This window comes from Equus caballus, chromosome 22, assembly GCF_041296265.1.
Source record: "Equus caballus isolate H_3958 breed thoroughbred chromosome 22, TB-T2T, whole genome shotgun sequence".
NCBI classification, from domain to species: Eukaryota; Metazoa; Chordata; class Mammalia; order Perissodactyla; family Equidae; genus Equus; species Equus caballus.
In genome coordinates, this window is record NC_091705.1 from 44,684,325 (window position 1) to 44,704,606 (window position 20,282).

The following is a 20,282-nucleotide window of genomic DNA, read 5'->3' on the forward strand; positions in this document are numbered from 1 at the left end:
CCCCATGGGACTCATGCTTCTGTGCATCTTACGAGCAAGCCGCTGACTGTCCCACGTTCCAGGCCATCTTTTCAAGGATGCTTGCACAGAGAACAGCTTAGGAAAATGGAGATAGTGCCTCCGTCCAGAGCAGAGCAGAGCAGGCGTGTTTACTGCCTGTTATCAAAGATTCCGCTCCGTAAACTCAAGGTTCCCCTTCTGGAAGCAACCCTCTGTGTGCACAGTCACACCTGTGCTTCTCCGCGTTGCTCTGTGGGCACGGGGGTTCCAGGAATCAGCACAAGAAAATGCTGGTGCGCTGATTCCTGCTTTTGCTGTGAGTAATAAAGTCTCTTGTCTCTGACTCAGGGCTCTCTTATCGTCTGGCAGCACCCGTGAAATGATGGCAGGCTGACAGCTTGCACACAGGGTCAATTCTGACAGTCTTGACAGTATGTGCTCAACATGTGCTTGCTGGAGAGAACCGCGCATTCCCTCCTGCTCCCCGCTTACCAGCAGGATGTCGGTGGGTAAATTCTTCTGCTTCCTTAAGCCTCAGTTTCCTCATCTGCAAAACGGAGATCATAGTGGAACCTATCCCGAATGATGGCAAGAGGAGTAGAAAGGAGGAAAGGCAGGTTCTCAGTGCCTGGTCCACAGCAGCACTCAGAACAAGGGGCTTCTGCCTCTGCAATGGCGTGTGTCTACCCGCAGGTATGCCAGGGGCCCGGGTCAGCTGATCTGGGCGTCCTCTGCTGATCCAGGCGGTGCTGGAGATGCATGGATGGTCTCTCTTTCTCTGGGTCTCTTTCTTCTGGTTAGTAGGGCAGCCTCTGGAGCCAGGAGGCCTAGATTTGGAACCCAAGTCTGCGTTCTCCAGCACGTTATCCGGCCTCTTTGTGCCCCGGGTTCCTCATCTGAAGAGTGGAGAGTAACAACCGTGCCCGTCTCCAAGGTTGCTGTGCCCCGGGGACCTCCTCTGTCTAAGGCGTCGTGTTCACCTCCCCGAGTTCCTCTTTTAGCGGTCGGTCTATAATTGGTGGCTATTTTTATTAATGTAGATAGGATGTCAGCCCACGTGGGTGGAGGATCAGGGGCTGAAGGTAAGGCACGATTCCCTGGAAGCTTACTTGTCCTAGGAAATTTCTAGAAACAGACAACAAGGGGCTCCCTGGGGCTGGCCTGGTGCAGGCAGCCTCACAGTGGAGAGGACAATTACTGCCCTTCAGAACCACCCTCCACCTGGGAAAAGCAAATGAGGGGGGCGGTCTCCCCAAGGTGTTGGGGAGAATTATCTGTTGCCGGGCTCATTTCTAAAACCACCATATTAGTTTCTAGAAATGCCACTTGTGACACCACATCCAGGGGGTTGTTGCTTCCAGCTGGGAAGCCAGCCGAGGAGAAATGGGCAGTAAAGTGTTTCCTAAAATCGGTTTGGCTCCACATCAAGGCGCGTCAGGGAGGCGCGGGGCCTGAGCAGCACATTTACCATCCAAATGACGTAAACGTGGCCGTAAACTAGATATTTACGAGCGAGTCTTATGGAGAAGTATCGCCAAGTGCTTCGGCGGCCTAATGATACAGGTCGGCAGAGTTCTACGGCAGAATTAGAGTTAATAACAAACGATGTATAATAACAGGCCAGCGCTGGCCTGGCTGGAAGATGACTCATGAAACCGTGGTGGGAGAACCAGGGCACGCGAACACCCAGGGCTGGCCTCCTTCCCCCCAGGTGTCGGAGCGGGACCTCAGGGCTGGAAGAAAAGACCTCCGTGTTTCAAGTCTAACATTTTATGGGATAAAGGAAAGGCACAGAGTTGTCTTTTTATTATGATTGTTTTAATTTCACAGCTAGTTTTGCTTTTGAAAAAATAGAATATTCTAGATGAAGATAAACAAATATTTAAACACCCAGGTCCCCCATCCAGGTCCCCTCTGCCCTGACCCCCTATACATGGCACTTCACATACAAGGTTACATTTAATCCTTGCAACAGGAAAGAGTTCAGGGGCAGCGTCACCCTCCTCACTTTAGAAATGAGGAAACTGAGGCACAGGAAGTTTAAGTGACTCGTTCACAGCCAGTAAGTGGCAGAGGTGGGATTGGAGGCAAGGTCTCTCTGGGATCAAAACGTGAGTCCGTCCGGCAGGGCTGTCTCCGGGGCTGGAGTCTGGATGCATGTCTTTCTGGGGCTCTCCAGCTGGTGTGAGACACTCGTCCCCAGCAGTGCAAACAGAAAGGAATTCAGGTTACCATGCCCCATGCTCAGCGTCAGGAGGGCTGAGCGGGACCTGGGAATCCGCATCGTTGATCAGTACCAGGTGACCCTCATGCCAAGCAGAGCTGGTAGCCCCACGGTGGCCACATGGACCGAGGTGCTCCGCAGGTCCCAAAGGCTCCGTGTTCCTTAACCGCACTCTGCCTGCCTTAGAAGCCAGGGACCTACCAACATGCTTCTCCACGGGTTTAAACGACCAGAGAGTGGACACAGTTCCTGGCTGACCCTCCTCTCCCTGTAAGGAGCAGGAGACCTCACTGGTGTTGACCACACCCGACTCACGGCCTCCTCGATGTTCCTACTTGTCATTGGCCCAGGGGTCTGTGAGCTTTTTCTAGAAAGGGCCAGATAGTAAATATTTTAGGCTAGAGGCAAAAATGAGCAACTATTCTCCCAGAAGGACTGAGTCTCTTTTTTTACACTTTAAGTTAAAAAGGTAAAAAACATTCTTAGCTCATAGGCCACATAAAGACAGGCAGCAGCTGGATTTGGCCCAGGCTGCAGCTCACCAGGCCCACGCTGTAGCCTACAGCACTTCTGCCCGAGGAGACTGCCAGCTCCTTCAGGGTGGGGCTCACTCATTTCCATCCGGTGCATCAAAACCTGGCTGACGCCCTCGAAAAAAGAACAGATCAGAGACCCGGCTCCCCAAACCTCCCAGCCCAGGGAGGGGGTGCAGGCTGGGAATGTGAGTCACGGCCCCACAGAGATCCTGAGTCTCTCTTTACAAAGATGTACAAGCCTGTGTTATGCGTGTGGGACAGTCCCAGTGCTGGGGATGCAGGAGTGAAGAGAACAGACGAGAAGGCATCCTCTCCCTGGGAAAGCGGCTCTCATGGGTGAGACAGACAATGTGACTGATTCAGTGGATGGCAGGAGGTGGTAAGTGAGGGGAAAGACTTGCTTAAGGAAGAGGGCGGAGAGAGCCCAGGTGGAATGGGGTTAATTTTTAAATAGGATGGTCAGGGAAGGCCTCTCTGGAGAGGTGACTTCGAGGAAAGCCCTGCAGGAGGTAGGAGGGAGCAGAGATCTGGGGGAAGAGCATTCCAAGCAGAGGGAGCAGCAAGTGCAAAGGCCCTGAGGCGGGAGCAGGTTGACTGCATTCCAGGCTGCAGTGGCATCAGTGTAGGGAGTGGAGAGGACAAGGCCAGAGAGTTTCCTGGGGTCCCGTCTTCCTGGGTCTGTTTTGAAGATAGAGCTGATGGATTTGCTAACGGATGGACATGGGTTTAAGGGGGAAGAGGAGGTCAAGGATGACACCAAGCACATCCAGAGCCACTGCAAGGATGGCTCTGCCCTTCCTAAGACGGCAGCTGGTGTAGCCGGAAGACTGAGCATTCTCTCTGGGATGTGGTAACTCTGCGAGGCCTCTTACACGTCTCCTGTGCGGACATGTGGGAAGAGGACTCAGCTCGGAGGGGCCCCGCCCCCTGAAGGGGGAGTGCTTGTCAGACGGGGAGACCCCTGCTTCGCTCAGAAAGCAGCCCTGCGGCACCTGCGCCAGGGCCCGGCCCTCCTGGGACGGTGCGCAGAGCCAAGCGCCAGGAAGGACGTTCCCCAGGGCGCGCCCTTTCGCCCCGATTTCCTCAACCCGCTTCTCTTTGCAGGAGCCGATGTCAGGCCACGGCCCACCCGACCCATGCGCGGAGACGGGTGGCAGAGCGTCTGCCGCGTCCATCCCACCCTCGCAGTGTGGCCTCCGGGGGCAGGGATGGGACAGGCACTCAGGACGCCGTGGCTCCAGGAGGAGGAGGGAGGGACCTCTGGGTCCATTTGCAACCGATTTACTCCCTGATAAATACTAAATACCAGGCACCGGATGGGTAGGTTCCCAGGTCGGGTAGCCGCCAGCCTGGCGGAGGAGGAAACTGCCAAATTTTAGAAACACAGAAGAATTGTTTCGAAAAAATAGTGCACAATGTCGTCTCCATAAGGCATGCGCACCACATGCACGCCATGTCGTCTCCATGGGGCGTGAATATGCACCACGTGCATGCAACGTCGTCTCCATGGGGCATGAACACGCACCACGTGTGTGCGGACTGGGCCGCTGGGGCGGACACGAGGCCGCGCTCATCAACACAGGAAAGAAACGCGCACGCGGAGCCCCTCGGTTGCGCCACCTGGTGGTGCCATCGGTCAGTCCCGCAGCCCCCAGCCCAGCGCGGGGTCGCGCGGGGTGTCCTCGGGGCCGGGTGCCAGCGGGCCTCAGGTGCTCTCCGCCCCCGGAACTGGGAGAACCCGAGGAGGATGCTCAGAGCCATGGAGACCCACCGGCCTTTCCAGCTCCCCAGTCAAGGTGCCCGATGGGGACCCAGGGCTCTTGTGAGAGTCGCGGGACTGTGGCAGCCCCAGGAGGCCTCCGGGAGGACAGCCCTGCCCTCGGCCCCCTGAGGGGGACAGTTTCTAGTTCCCCAAGCCTCAGCTCAGCCTCTGCCGAGGAAAGTGCCCTTTCTCCTCACACGTCCATCAGCTGAGGGCACCCTGATTCAGTGAGGAGTGGTCCAGACTAGATAAGGGACACAGAATGAGGGAAATTACTGCCACCGCCATCACCAGGAACTCCTACCCCGTGTTGTTACAACCAGGGACATGGGATCCGAAAGACTCATCACTCAGCCAGCCCTCTGCCTCTTCCTGTGCGCCTTGGGCAACTTGCGTTACCTCTCTGAGCCTCTTTTCTTAGTATTATAAGAAGAATAAATCTATTCTTTCAGTAGTGTTGCTGCAAAGAGTAAGCAAGAAAATGTGTCCAAAGCACTTGGCCCAGCACCTGGCAAGAAGGGGTGAGGAAATAAAGTTATTGTGATAATAGGAATAATCGTTGCTCTTATTTCTGGAGCGCTTACTATGTTCCAGGCATCCTATCAAAGAGTAACAGGGTAACGTATGCCGTTTGGTGAAAGCTCTCTCCACGCCAGGCGCTGTGTTCATTTGAGTCTTCGCACCCCGGGAAGGTAGGGCTGCGGCCTGAATGTTTGTGTCTCCCAAATTCACATGCTGGCACCTTAGTCCCCAAGGTGATGGGCCTTTGGGAGGTGACTGGGGCCCGAGGGTGGAGCCTCACAAATGGCATTAGAGTTCTTTTGTTTGTTTGTTTGTTTTTTGTTTTTTGTTTTTTTTTTTTGGAGGAAGATTAGCCCTCAGCTAACTACTGCCAGTCCTCCTCTTTTTGCTGAGGAAGCCTGGCTCTGAGCTAACATCCGTGCCCATCTTCCTCTAGTTTATACGTGGGACGCCTACCACAGCATGGCTGCCAAGCAGTGCCATGTCCGCACCCGGGATCCGAACCAGCGAACCCCGGGCCGCCGAGAAGCGGAACGTGCGAACTTAACCGCTGCACCACCGGGCCGGCCCCTGCATTAGAGTTCTTATAAAGAGGCCCAGGAGAGGGCCGAAGCCCCCTCTGCCGTGTGAGGACACAGCAAGAAGGCACCAGCTGTGAATGTGGGAGAGGACCCTCACCCGACCCCCTGGGGCCCTGATTAGGGACTTCAGAACTCTGAGAAATAAATGTTTATAAGCCACCCAGTGTGGCATTTTTTTTTTTTTATAGCAGCCAGGACAGACTAAAATAGGTGGGCTACAATTAGCCTCACTTTTTGGTGAAAAAACTGAGGCCCAGAGAGGTAAAGAGACCTGCCTAAGGTGGCACAGCTAATGCAGTTCAAAGACAAGATTAAAACAGAAATCTGTCTGCTCCACGTGGCTTCTGGGAGGTAAATGGACATTCAGAGGCACCTCCCCAGGAGGGAGGAGCACGGGCATGAGGAGCTCACAGAAATCCAGCCTGGTCAGAGCGTGGGGCTGAAGCAGGGAGGTGGAGGAGGAACGAGGCAAAGAAAGAGAGGGCTGGACCAGGGTCAGAGTGGGCCTTGTAAATGAACCGAGGGGTTTGGCTTCATCCTGAGAGCAGTGGGGTCTTCGAAGGATTTTAAGCAGAAACATGATCAGATGTGCATTTTAGAAAAATCACAGTTTGCAGTGTGGAGGATGAATTTGGCTGCCCCTGCCTAGTTCTCCAGCCTGCCTTTTAAATATTTTTAAGCAAAATAAATATATATTTACTGTAAAAAATGTAAGTGGCACAGAAACGTGTACCAAAAACGAAAGCCCCCTTCCTCTAATTCCACTCTCCAAAGGAGGTCACTGTGAAACAGTGTGACGCGTATTGTTCCCGACTTTCAGTGACACACGTCTGCAAACATTGATGTTGATATACAATCACTTCTTAACAGTTGTTAGAAGAGCCTGCTGTCTCGTGTGACACCCAGGGTGACGCTTCCCGAGTGCAGACCACACGTCCTCTAGCCGTTCTCACCCACAGCGGGGCCGTGCCCCAGGGACACTGCGAGAGCTGGAGGTATTTTTGGTTGTCATAATGTGTGCGTGGGGTGCTCGTGGCACCCAGTGGGTCCAGGCTGCTCTAGGAACATCCTACAATGCACAATGAAGAGTCAGCTGGCCCAAAACGTCCACAGTGCCGAGGCTGAGAGGCGCTGCCCTCCAGGGAACCCCGCACCAGTCAGACTTGCAAGCTGCAAGCAGCAACATTTATTTGTTTTCACAATATTGGGTAGCTCATGGAGTTGTCAAGAGGCTGTGGGGCCAAGTTCACACGGCCAGGGGCAGTGCCTCCATCACAAAGCAGAACTGGTGTGGTGTCAACACCATCCACGGCCGTGCCCCGTCTGTTGCCCCGACTCTCCCTCTGGCCCATCACTGCCGCCACCACCCGACAGCTCAACCCAGTGCTGCTGCTCTGCGTCGGTAGCTTTCTCGGTGGAGGCTGGGGAGGGTGCTTCTGATTGGCCGAGCCGAGGTCATGTGCTCACATCCTAGCTGCAGGGGAGTCTGGGAAAGCAAGCATCACTTCAGCCTCTCCGGGGGCGGGGGGGGGGGGTCTCTGCTGTATATGGTGGAGAATTCCTCAGACAGGGACGGAGGTTCAGAGGGGCAGGACAAAGGGCCCGTGTGTCCAGGGACTTGACACTCAGTGGCGTTAGCTCAGACAACACAAAATTTCACCGTGAAACATGCTGTCTGTCACCCTTTTCGTGTCTCCTGCAAACTCCTGGTCAGCTCTGCAGAGAATCTCTTGGGTCACAACCTGTAACATCTCTGACTCCTGCCGGTCCCCCTTATGGCAAAGACAGGCAGGCATCCAGCTTGGTCCTGGGGCCACCACGGCATCCAGATAAACATTTTATAACTGTTTTCATTTTTGTCCCCCTAAGGGTCCTTTTTAGATACTTTTTTCTGAAGCGCCCCCTTATGAAATGTCAATACCACAGACACAGTGTATCTGTCTTTGTGCTGCTTATGTATCTGTGCCCCACCCACCGGAAGAGTGAGATTTTCTCATCCAACCTCCTCCCCCACCAGCCAGCTTGTGCCCCCTGGGGCAGTCTCGTCCAGCCTGAGAATGTGGAATTGACCGACATCTTGTTCAGAGCCTCTCAGACTGGCCCCACATCAGGCTCACCTGAGGAACCTTCCTGAAAACACAGATTCCCTGGCCTTGACCCAGAGCTCCTGGTGCAGAACCATTGAGAGAGCAGCCTGGGAATCTGCATTTTAATCAGGTCCCAGGGATTCTGGTGATCAGAGGAGTCTTAGAAATGACGATGCACTTGCAGTGGTTCCCACACATGGTCTGGGAGGCGGAGCAGGTCAGGAAGTTGGCTTTGCCGCACAATGGCTGTGTGTCCTTGGGGAGGTAGCTTGCTGTCTCTAGCTTCATCTTCTCAGGCTGTGAGATGCACTATGATGCCCCCTGGGAAGGTTAGGGGAGGTGTCAGTAAGATTCTGAACTTTAGGTGATTGGCACATAAAATGGTTCAGAGGTTGAACATTCTAGACCTGCGTTTCGCAGACATGAGTCTCCTGGGGATTGTGTTAAAATGCAGGTTCTGATCGAGCAGGTCTGGGTGGGACCCAAGAGTCTACATTTCTAACAAGTTCCGAGGGGCTGCCGACATTGCCAGTGTGAAATCCACGCTGGGAAGAGGCAGGTGCTACCTGGACCAGGGCTCCCCCTACCCCGGCACCGATGGCATTTCGGGCTGGATCCCTCTCTGCTGCGGGGTGTCCTGTGCCCTGCAGGACATTTAGCAGCATCCCTGTCCTGCACCTGCCAGAGGCCCGTAGCACTCACGCTCCCCCACTTGTGACAACCGAAAGTGTCTCCAGGCATTGCCACATGTCCCCCTGGGGGACAAAATCACCCCCAGTCAAGAAGCTCCCCCGGGGCCAGTGGGAAGAGGGAAATCAGCACGGGCCCAGGTCAGCCGCCACCGTCCCGCTGCAGCCCGTCAGCCTAACGCTGGGACGTGTTTGTTTTCCAGACGAAGAAATGAAGGAGCCCACGGAGAGACGCCAACTGCCCAGGAGGAGGTGAGGACTCATTTCGTAAAGCCAGAAGGCATCCGATCTCTAAGCCCGGCTCCCCGCTGGGCCTGAGAAACGGGGATGACACGCGGCCAGTGACTCACTCCGACAGCAAGCCTGGTGCTCAGCACAGAGCCAGTGCCCGCCGTTCCATCTGGTCTCCCCGGAGAGGAGGGAGGCGGCGCCGGGTCATGTGCAGACAGCACGCTGGTGAGTTTACCGCTGGTCGTGTTGAGGTTGCCTTTGAAGGGAAGCCACCCGAGACGGTAACACTAAGCAAACAGGCCGCTAAGCCAGGGCCCGGGCTTGCCAATCTAAACCTCGGGGCCTCTGCACGCACCTGGAGGGGGGGCCCGGGCGCCTCGGGGCGCGATGGGGAAACGCAGGCTGGCGTTTATGTGAGCACCGGCCACAACGTGCATCACGGTGTACAGTCTCCTGAAATGCTGCAAGAACTCGTTTTACCTGGGATTCGAGTCCATGAGGACCCGAGTCCAGAGCCCACCTCATTTTCACAAAACTTCTCTGCAATTCTCACAGCTGTTTTACTTTTGTTATAAAAGAATGACAATAATAATGTTGCTACTTTTATTGCTGGTCAGTCACTGTGGTAGGCATTTTATACAATCAGCTCCTTGAGTCCTCGCCAAAACAGAACAGAAAACGCAACACTGTTTTGCGGATGAGAGCACAGAGAGGTTAAGCGGCATGTCCAAGGTCACACAGCTCGTAAGTGGTGAAGCTGGGATCTGAATCCGAGTCTGTCTGATTCCTGAGTCCAAGTCCATGAGGACTATACTTTTGGGTCCCCCTGACCCTAGATCGTCACTTTTCAAGCTGTGGTCTCCAGATCAGCAGCCTCATCGTCACAGGGGAGCGTGTTAGAAATACAGACACTTGGGCCCCTTGGACGTGCTGAACCGCAATCTGCCCTGTGACCAGACGTCGGAGGTTTACTGCTCCGAGAGCAGACGACACCCCGACTCCTGGAGTCTTGCGATCCCTCTCCGGGTATTAGGGTTCTTTAGATTTGGTTTTAAAAGCTCATCTAAGAAATTCATGCTCATGGTTTAAAAGCCTCAGATATGGTGCAGGGGGACTTGAGACAAGAAGCACAGTCTCCTCTCCTCACTCACCCCGTCCCCCACTCAGTGGCCACCGCCTGGGAGGATGGGCTCTTCGGGCGGTAACCGCCACGTCTAAAGAGCGTCCCCCGGATCTGTGTGCTGATGAGGAGTGAACACCCCGCTCGTGCCCACAGCCCCAAACCTCCTGCGCGCAGGTGTCAGGGCCCCAGACCCTCCGCCGCGGCCTCCCCACGTGCGGACGGGCAGCCACGCTTGTGTATCTCGTTCTTCTGTGTGTTGATGGGCCCCTGACCATTCCCGTTCTGTAAGATGGGATTACTGGTGCTCCCCACTTCCTCCCCCTCCGCTTCCACTCCTGCCGTGGGTCTGGCGGCCCGAGAGGCAGGGACAGGGTCTTAGGGCGGAGCTGGGTGAACTGCCAAGGTCCCGAGCAGGGTGATGGTGACCTGGGGAGCTGGCTGTGACTCCCGTCAGTTCCGTTGCATCTCTAAAGCTGACACAGAGGCCGGAAGGTCCAGGTCCAAGCTCTGGTTTGCGTCTGCTCCCCAAAGGGCAAGACCCTTCTCCACCCTGAGCCTCAGTTTCCCCATCTATCAGATGAGAAGGCTGTTCTGGGTGGTTTGGGATTCTTGGTGTCAATGGCTTTCATCGTTTCCAGCACTGACACTCTGAGGTTTCCTTGGTATGTAAAGCCATCTGGGATGCCATCTTCCCGCAAAGATCCTGCGGCCCCTTTCCAGCTACAACCCACAGCCTGGCCTCTCAGTTCCCTGAGGTCCACTGAGACCTCTTTCTCCTCTTCCCGACCTGTGGGCCGTGACAGCCTGGTGGATACAGATACGGCTGCTTCTGTGGTGAGGAGGAAAGACAGACTGCTTCTCTCTCCCGGCAGGGGATTGGTGTCAGAGCTTGGGGGCAGAGGGGTGTCATCACAGCGCTTTGGAGCACGATCTCTCCCCCCGCTGTGCCCAGCTCTCTTCACACTGAGACAGGTGACAGAGGGGCCTCGAGCCCCCCTTTCGCGGACACCTCTGTGTGGCCTCTGGTGCTTGCTGAGCCATGGAAATGCTGCCAAGCCTTGTGTAGGTATGTCACATTGTCACCGGGCTGGCTCCAAGGCAAACAGACGACGATGACGAGAGTGCTCTCAGGGCCGACTCTGCCGTGCGCTGTGGGCGGGCGGGCGGGCAGCCGTCTGCAGGCTCCACAGAACAAAGGCTGCTTTGGACTTGACAGCCCTTTACTAAGGAAACTGGCACAGACCGTCTTTGAACTCGTGATGCGGGCGGCTCCTCTGAGTTTCTCCTTCCTGGCTGGTGGGGATTAGCCGCCAGTGTGGGATCTGCATGTGCACCAGCCCCGCTCGGCCGCGAGGTTTGCAGGAGGGGAAGGGAAGACCAGCCGTGGTGAAGGTAAGTAGCTCAGGACGCCCAAGGTGCGAGAGAGCAAGGCAGGGTGGACCACGAAGGATGCCATGCGCACACAGCCCAGCTCCCACTGCCCTGAGTAAAAGCCACAGCCCTTGCCAGGGCCCCCAGGAGCCTGCAAGACCCCCTGGCCCAGTTACTCTCCAGTCCCACCCACCTTGCCCTGCAGCTCCGCCCCACTGACCCCCTTTCATTTCCCTCAACATGCTGAGAACACTCCTGCCTCAAGGCCTCTGCGCTTGCTGTTCCCCTGCCTGGAGTTCTTTTCCCCATGATATAAACACGGTTCACTCTCTTGTTTCCTTACAATGTTTCCTCTTTAGAGGGGTCTTTCCTGACCACTCCGCAGAGAGCAGGAGCCCACCCCCACCCCAGCACGCCTGTGCCCCTCCTCCCTCTTTATTCCCTCCACGGGACCCATCCCCTGACTGTTATAGGTAGTTATTTCTTTACCTGATTTTTCACTCACCACCCGAGAGCTCCCGGAAAGAGGGAATTGCCGTGTGTTTAGTTCTTTGCTGTCTCCCCAACTCCAGACCCTCTACATGGTGGACGCCTAATGAGTATTTGTCAAATGAAGAAATTCAGATTGGGCATTGGGTGCCTTGCCGTAATCCCGTCAGAGGATCAGAGACTCTTTGCATTCGGGAAAGCGCTGTCTTGGCCCCCGGGGCCCACCTGAGCCCTGGAGGATGAGCAGGAATGGCTGTGAGGGCAACGTTCCTCTTGTGGGGTTGGCTCTGCTGCCAGCGATGCCAGTTTCCCGTCAGAGCCTTTTGCACACAGCACGTGATGGCAGCTTCCTGCCCTGACGTGCGCTGACTCCCAGCCTCGCTGTGGCATCCTCGGCGCCCAGAGCGATCTCCCGCGTCAGGATGCACAGGGGAGTTTTTTTGCCTGCTGAAATCATTTCTGTTTTAGTCCCCACAAACCCCGCGAGGGAGGGTCTGTTCTCTATGTCTTGAGATGAGGGAGCTGAAGAGGGCGAGTCTGGACTCCAGTCCAGGTCATCTCAGACTCCAAAGCCGACAGCGGCCACTTCAGGGCACTGAAGTCCATCAGGATGGTCCCCGTGCTGAGTGGGCCACCAACCAGACTAGGCCGTGGCGTCTTCTCCTCCGATGGCGCCCCCTCCCCATGCTGATAACTCAGTCACTTCTGGAGCCTTCTTTGATGAGCATGGCCTGCTGGGTGATGCTGCGTGAGGCCAGTCGGAAATGCTGTCTTTGAAGAGCTTCGGAACTGGTCCAAGTGTTGAGACAGAAGCTTCTAGAACCAGCAGACTAGATCCACAGGGAGCAGCCCTCCTGGCCGCTGGGGTCAGGCGGAGGTGTCCTGGGCCGGTGGGTGGGCCGGGATTTGTCTCGCAGCTAAAGGTTGTGTCTTAAGACTAGATCTTGGCTCCTGGGAGAAGCTTTGTACACATTTCTCGAATGAATGAGTGAATGAGAATTAAAGCATCAATCATATTCACCTGGATTAGGTCTTATCAGCTTCTGCCTTTAATGTTGTCCCCAAGGCCATGATCAGACCATTCAAACATTGTTCCCTCCTTTAAGCAAAAAAACACAAAAAAACAAATTTTTGCTGTAGTGAGCAAACTTTTTATGACCTTCAGTGAATGGGGAAGGAGGGAGGGGTTCAAGCACAAAATGGGAAATTCGTAAGAGTTTTTTCCAATGTAAAAGCCAGTCCATTCTGTGTCCCACCTAATGGAAACTTTACAATGGTCACAAGACCATACGGAGAATTCCCCATTTGTCGCGTTCCCTAAGGCTTAGGTTTAAGAAACTCATCATCCTTCTAAGCAGAACAGGACCCCCTGCCCGCCTTACCGACCCCAAGACAGATAGTCCTGTTCTCAGCTCTGTTGGAACTGTATGTATCGTTCGAGGTTTAGAAAAGTGGGATTTCCGAAAACTATACAGCCCGGGCTAGACGTGGCCTCGAGATGAGGGCTGCATTCCCGGGGCGGCTACAGCAGGCGTTGAACGTGAGGACCCACGGGAGTCCCGCCCAGCTTCCCAGCAGGAGGCTTGCCTTTGGCTCTGGGCTCCAGTAATGCGTTCGCTGCCCTCACACTTGGCTTGCAAAATTTTCGGAATGGGCTTCCATCCCCCTGAGAATAAAGCCCCTTCTGTCATGGAGACTTTTTTGTGTGAGGTTTTAGAGCTGGTGGTGTGGGAGAAAGCTGAGAAACCCCAGCATTTGTTTGTTAGAATAAAGGCCCCTGGTTTTCCAGACCACGCTCCCCTCTCCTTCCAGAAAGGTCTAGGTCCAACTTTATCTCTCAAAACCTCTTTTTACAGAAATTCTATTTGAAAATGCTCCCTGACATGAAATAACAGGGTTGCAGAGTTAGAACAAATTACTCAGGCAGTGAGAGAGGATAAAATAGAGTAACTGGCCTCGGGGGAAATGTATGTTTTCAAATAGGATTTCAAAAGCAGATAGCTGATGGATTTAGAGATCTAACAACTCCTCCTGAACTGGGGAGGAGAGAAAAGAGAGAGTTCAGAGAGCTTGGAGTCAAATCAGGGCTCCTTAAATTCGTCTTTGAAATGGTGGGCGTTCATTTCCAAATATTTCTCATTCCATGTGCGGAACGAAGAGGACTCGCCTTCACATACAAAATATATCAGCTCGGCTCTCTGAGTTTCTCCCAGAGATGTCACAGCATAAAGGAAACTTTCTCCTTTTTTTTCTTAAACCTAAAGGTGATATCATGGTGACTAACAGCAAAAGGTATTCTTGGATCTCAGTTTTGTTTTATGAGCTGTTATATATTAAATAGTGCCCCTTTGGGAGAGCTGTCAAAACAGTTTCATGTAATCGTCCCCGGGAGAAAGATCTTTGTGATGCCACATAACTCAAATTATACAAATAACTGTCAAAAGCTATTTAAATCAGCTCCAGAGGTGGGTGGGGGAGGGGAGGAAGGCACGCCCGCCAGATCCTGACTTCACGTTTCGAGAAGATGCGAGTTGCGGTATCTGTTGGTGCTGGTGAACCAGAATGAACCAGAATTCCTCCTTGTCTGAAGTCTGTGGATGAGCATCTCATTGGCTTGTGCCCCCGGGAGGCACAATGTTGAGTCCAGATGGGGAGGGTGGGCTTTGAGAGACTGACCTCCCGGGTTTGGATTTGGGGGCCATCGTTCACGATGTCTGTGACCTTGGGGGGTCCTACACCTACTGAAGGGCTCTGGGTATCAGTTCCTCCTTCCTGAAATGATTTTCATCCTACAGCCCGTGTGGAGGGTTGGTGAGAGAAGGAGCTGAGCTGATGGGGGCGCTGGTAGATACGGTGGGGCTGATGGTCTGACGGTGGCCTCTCTGCCCCACATGCAGTCACGTGTCATTTAACAACAGGGACGCGTTCTGACAAATGCGTCCTTAGGCGATTTCGTTGTGCAAACATCATAGAGTGTATTTACAAAACCCCGATGGTACAGCCTCCCACACGCCCAGTCTCCTGGTCCTTATCTTATGGGACCACCGTCGCATATACGGCCCGTTGTTGAGTGAAAGGTCGTTAAGTGGCGCTTGGCTGTGTTTGCACCCCCATCCCTGAGGCACAGGCAGGAGAGACGGGCCTGGGCAGAGGAGACCCCTTCTGAGGGACTGCCTTCTCTCTTCTCCACCCCGTGTGGTCCGGACAGACTCGGACTTCTAGATACATATGGGATAAGAGCTTGGGAAGAAGTCACAAAAATCTTTGATGCGACTGAAGTTTCAAGCGTGTAATTCTCTCAGGAAGTGGGAAAGGGGCCTGACCCCAACAAGGTTACTCGCTGGTCCCTGGGTGCCCGTGAAATCTCGAATCCATCTCCCTCCGATGCACAGTTGAACTGAGGCCCAGCTGGCTTCCTTGACACCTGCCCCGGGAGGGATGGGGATGGACCCTCCCCCACACCCCTGCTGGCTCTCAAAGCAGAAACAGCTGTTGGCATGGGAGCCGCTTTTGTGATTAAAAAACCGCCACGAAGCCCAATAAGCCCCCACTCGGGCTTAGGAGCTGAATTCCTCAGGCCCCTCTCGGCGGGTGGGTCCCAGACTTCTCAGCACCACGCCTTTTCCTGCAGGAGCCTCTGATCTCTGAGCCTCAGCAAAGCCCTCACCTCTCTCTGTGCCCATCTCTAGCTACACACAGGCTGGTCCGGTCTCTGCCCGGCAGCCAGAGCGATCTTTCCAGAACCGGAATTTGACGTGACTTCCCTCTTTGGAACGATCAAAGCCCGCAGGACGGGACCTTGGCGACTTGACACATAGGGGACAGGACGTGGAGGGGCTGGCCGCCACCAGCCTGCTCTCCTCTTCTGCAAACCCCTGCTTCACCCGTAGCCTCTGTCCCTCCTTCTCTCCCCTCCACTTGGAACGCCACCGCTGCCTCCTCACCAGCTTCTCCGGTTAATTTGTACTCATCTTTTTTGCTGAGCCAGGGGCCCTCCTTGAAAATGCACCCCCAGACTGGGCCAAGCTTCCCCCCGCTCCCCCTGTCCTGTAGCTCTCTCTCCAACCCCCTCCCACAGGATCAGTGGGTCTCAACCACAGCTGCCCAGTAGAACCCCCAGGGGGATTTTTGAACTAAACCACTGCCTGGACCCACTGTCCCTCAACGCAGTCAGAATCTCTGAGGGTGGCCCGGCCAGGCATCTGGGTTGTTTGAACGCTCCCCAGGTGATAGGGAAGCACAATGAGAGTTGGAGCCTCACACGAGACCTGGGGGCTCGAGCCTCCACCCCACGAACGGATGCATCTTGCGCACTGTGAGCGGGCCACCGGCGCCGGGAGGAGCTCAGCCACAGCTGGGGAGGAGTGCAGGATGGAGGAGGCGGTGTTTTAGTCCACAAAAGGAAGTGCGTGAGCGAGAGTGATGCTTTAGTCTTCTTTAATTGAACTTCATTTTTTACTCTGAGCACCCGTTCTTGGGGCTGTTCGGGAAAATTGCAATCTTACCCGGGATCCCCATGATCAGGGAGGTACCCTGGTTTGAGGGCACAGGGGGAGAAGGGAGGTCCCATCCTCAGTGAGTCATGTGGACCGGTTGCCATGGAGACATCAGCATCCCTGTCCGCAGGGCCCCTTGAGCTCCAGTTTTCTGTTGCTTCTACGGCGCTTGGGCATGGGGATTTCTGTAAGGATGCTGAGGGCTCCGTCTACCAGCCCCACCGCAGGGCCGGCCTCTCGGGGCTCCAGCAGCACCGGTGACCAGTCCTTTCTCTTCTCTGCCCAGGCCACGGGGTGGGCCTGCTCCTCCCTGCTTTCCAGACACAGTTTGTCCTGCCCACGATTCCTCTCTCCCTTCCTTTCAGCTCCTCTGTGGTCTTTCTGAATTCTCCTTTTCCTTGGGAATACAAATGCCAGAAAGACGTGTAGGCCTTTTCTTTGCTTCTCCCTACCTCGCTCTTCTGGGACAAGGGAGCACGGAGAAGGCAGGGGCAGAGAGAACAGGGGGAGGAAACAGATAAATACCTAGAAAGAATACCTGTAACACCTGTAATAGCTGACGTTATCTCATTTCATCCTCAAACAACCTGTGACACCTTTACTGTTACTATGCCCATTTCACAGATAAGGAAAACTGAGTCTCAAGAGGTGAAGTCCCCTGCCCAGAGTCACACAGCCCATATATGGGAGACCCACAATTCACACCCAGGTCTGTCTATGCCCCAGCTCTCAACCCCTAGGCCGTTCCTCCCAGAGGACACCCCGCGGCATTGATGTTCATGCTCTCAAGGAAAATTTTGGTTTTTTCCATTCTTGATTTTTCCCCTTTTATGCATGAATAAATGTATTTATAGTCACTTGAAGTAATTCACTGGCATCAAGATAACATCTGGAATGTAAGAGTAAGGAATGGAGAGTAATTTTTATAGTTCAAAAAGGTTGCCATGCGCACTAAAATGGTGGATGGACTCCTCCCAGTGCGGCTCCCTCCAGGAGACTTCCCCGGACTTTCTCCACCTGTGTTTATCGACAGAGCTCCAGTTCAGGCCTCTCCACTTTGGTGAGAGTGACAAAGCGTCATCCTCACCCCAGCCGCCCTGGCTCAGGCACCTTGGGGTTGGTCCGGCTGCCACAGGGCCTAGTTTTATTCCACACAACTGTGTATGAGAATATTCATTTTTGTAAGGGCGAAACATGAAATAAATTCTTTTTACAAAAGTCAGTGTTTCTGAGTCCACGCTTTTCTTTGTTCTTGTTTTCTCCTTTGAATTCTTTGGTCACTTAAAAACATTTTTTTTGCCCAAGTCATTCTGGTCAATTTTAATGTCTCTTTTTCAGGGTTTTGACATCGGAGAAAACTTGATCGCAGTCATTGAGTACCTGCTGCTGAAAAGAATCTTCTGGAATGCCATTTTGATGTGGTGTGATCTTTGTCGGCAAGTTCATGTCAAAGGTCACCGAGCATGTAGGGTGGGATGCCAGCTGAAGCCCAAACAAGTGAGTAGATGTCAAAAGCAATTTTCCGAAAGTGCTGGCCTCGACAAGCAAGCCATCGGCCCCCGGGGTGCCCGGCCCCCAATGCATTCAAGATGTTTCTCGAAGGGGCTGTGGGAACGGCCGCCCAGATGTCTCCAGGGAAGTCCCTGCCCTCACCTGTGGGTCTCCAGCAGGTCACTGCAGGGCCCTGGCTGCCGGCGGGTGACGACCGGGCTGAGTTTGCTCCCAGTTAATTTGCTCATGAAATTAATTGCTCGCTTCGCAGGCGCAGGAGCTGCTGCCAAGGCTGCACCTGATGTCTGTCACTGGGCGTTTTCCTCCGATCTATTTGCCATTCTCAGGTCCCACCTCTCAGCTATGTTACCCACCCCTAATGTCCTCAAATCCTGTTCATTGTTAGGGCACCTTGTGTTGTAAAAACTGATTTACTGTTTTGAATAGATCATTTTCATATTATTCATTGTTCGAACATGCTAGAGAAAAAACCAAGAACTGCATTCTCCCGGGCACTTCAGCCAGCTGGCTGCCTGCCTGGAGGCGGTCCCTGCTCACAGCCTCTGTCATCTTGCAAAGGTGCTTCAAGTGTGTGTCAGCAGATATGGGTATATGCTCTTCCTTCCTCCTTTTCACACGGGTGGAAGCAGACTTTTCCCGTTGTCTACAGGACACTGGGCGGTATTTTTCAGTGGAACCCGTCGACTCTGCACCAGTACAGTCTGCAATGCTTGCACATCTGATGACGACACCAGCTCACATTTTCCAGGGCTTTCTGAGCCGAGCACCAGGCAGAGGTTTCTATGTTCAGTTTCCCACTTCCTTCTCACCACAACCAGTGAGGTAGATGCTATACCAGCTTCACTTCTCAGATGGATTGGAGATTCTGAGGGATTAGTGGCATGTCTGAGGGACATAACTCACGACTAAGAGGTGGCAGAGATGGGATTCGAGCCCTGATCGGGCTGACACAGAGGTCCCAGTGGTTTGAAATGGTTTCCCAAGGCAGCCCAGATTCTTACAATCCACATAAACCAGAACAGACTCCAGGGGTACACTTCCCTGGATATTTATTGCTCACCCCGCCTCGAGCTCAGTGCTGGGCTGAATGCTCAGGGATCAAAGAACTGGCTTCTCTAGGAAGAGAAACACCTATGCGGCCAACCTCTGTCTAGTGAAAACAGGTAAAGTGTTAGACGTTGTGGGAAATTTTTTAAGAAGTTCTTGCCTCTGGACCAGGCCCAGACAAATTCCAGGCCGCTTCCTGGACATCACGATGAGTCCAAAATGAACATGACCCTTAGGGTTGTTACTTTCCAGGATGTGGAAACAAAAAATTCAGAAAAGGCCTGGCTGACACCACAGTCATCTTCACCACGGCCTTCAGAAGGAGGAAGAACTCAAGCGAGTGACCATGGATTTGGGGAAATAAGAGATGAGCCAGCACAAAGCTTTCCCCTGCTCTCTCCTCGCCCCAGTGAAGATCCCCTGTGGTGCTGGGGGCAGGAAGAAGAGTTGGGGCGTTGCAAGAAGAAAGCTGACATGGTGGGGCCCTGAATCCTGGGCTTGACTTTACTCATCTTCCCCATCTCCACTTCCTTACCACCTCCTCCGGGAAGCCTTCCCTCCTGACCTCCGCGTGGAGTTGGTTTGCCCTCCTCTAGGTGCCCATGGAACCGCATACTCTTTCTATTTTAGCAGTTGTCTCTTAGAATTGTAATTGCCTGGTTTCCTGAGTGTTTTCCCCTAAATCAGAAGTCTGCAAACTTTTTTCTGTAAAGAGCCAGATGATACATACTGTAGGCTTGTGGGCCGTAATGGTCTCTGTCACAGCCACGCGACTCTGCCACAGACAAAACACAATCGAGTGTGCCCTGTTCCAATAAAACTTTATTTATGGACGCTGAAGTTTGAATTTCACATAATTTTGCATGCTACGGAATGTGCTTCTTGTGATTTTTCCCCCAGACCATTTAAGACTGCAAAGCCTTTCTCAGCTATGGATTGTCCAAAAGCAAGTGACTGGCCAGATTTGGCCGCGGGCCGCCGTGAGGGAAGTCCAGATCCAGATGTCGCCGTAACTTTTAACCAGTGAATCCCCAGTGAGCGAAGACTTGCCCAGAGTGGAGCTTGACAAATAGTTGTTGGAGGAATAAATTACACTGGGGGAGGTAATGGTTAGAGACGTTAACTCGTCAGAAAAATATTAAATCTGCAAATGGGTTTTATTTGCTCTAAAGTGTCATTGTTTTTTCTCTCCTGGTGACTGTTATGAAATGCTCATTAGCTCCCATCACAACCACGGTTCACACATCTGTTTGATCTCCTCTGTCGTGGTGTGTACGCAGCATCCTACACTGCAACTGAAATAGTCCAGCCTCGAACAACCGCTCGTGGCACAGACACCGTCCACCCGGGAGGCAGTTGAGGGCAGCCCAGGGGAGGGAGTAAACCGGCCAGAAGAAAGAAAACGGACCTCAGAATAACGTTGTTCCACGTTCGTGTTGCTGGGCTATTAGTGAGCTCTCCCAAGAGACGGGAAGGTAATTCACTGGGTGAACAAGACTCCCCCGACCTCGCTGGGTTTGCACGGGGCAGAGCACGCTCATCTTCCTCTGACCACAGCCTTCCTTGCCCCTCTGGTGCATCCAGGGAGTGTTGACGAGCAGCCCGTCTTCTG

General features: G+C 53.8%; 1 long non-coding RNA gene across 1 annotated transcript; it reads left to right on the forward strand.

The window, feature by feature from the left end:
- The first annotated feature begins 10,989 nt into the window (after nucleotides 1–10,989).
- Nucleotides 10,990–19,830, forward strand: LOC138920015 (uncharacterized). The gene is made up of 2 exons (XR_011430604.1): nucleotides 10,990–11,147; nucleotides 17,450–19,830. It is a non-coding gene; the product is annotated as an uncharacterized lncRNA (long non-coding RNA).
- The last annotated feature ends 452 nt before the right edge of the window (nucleotides 19,831–20,282 follow it).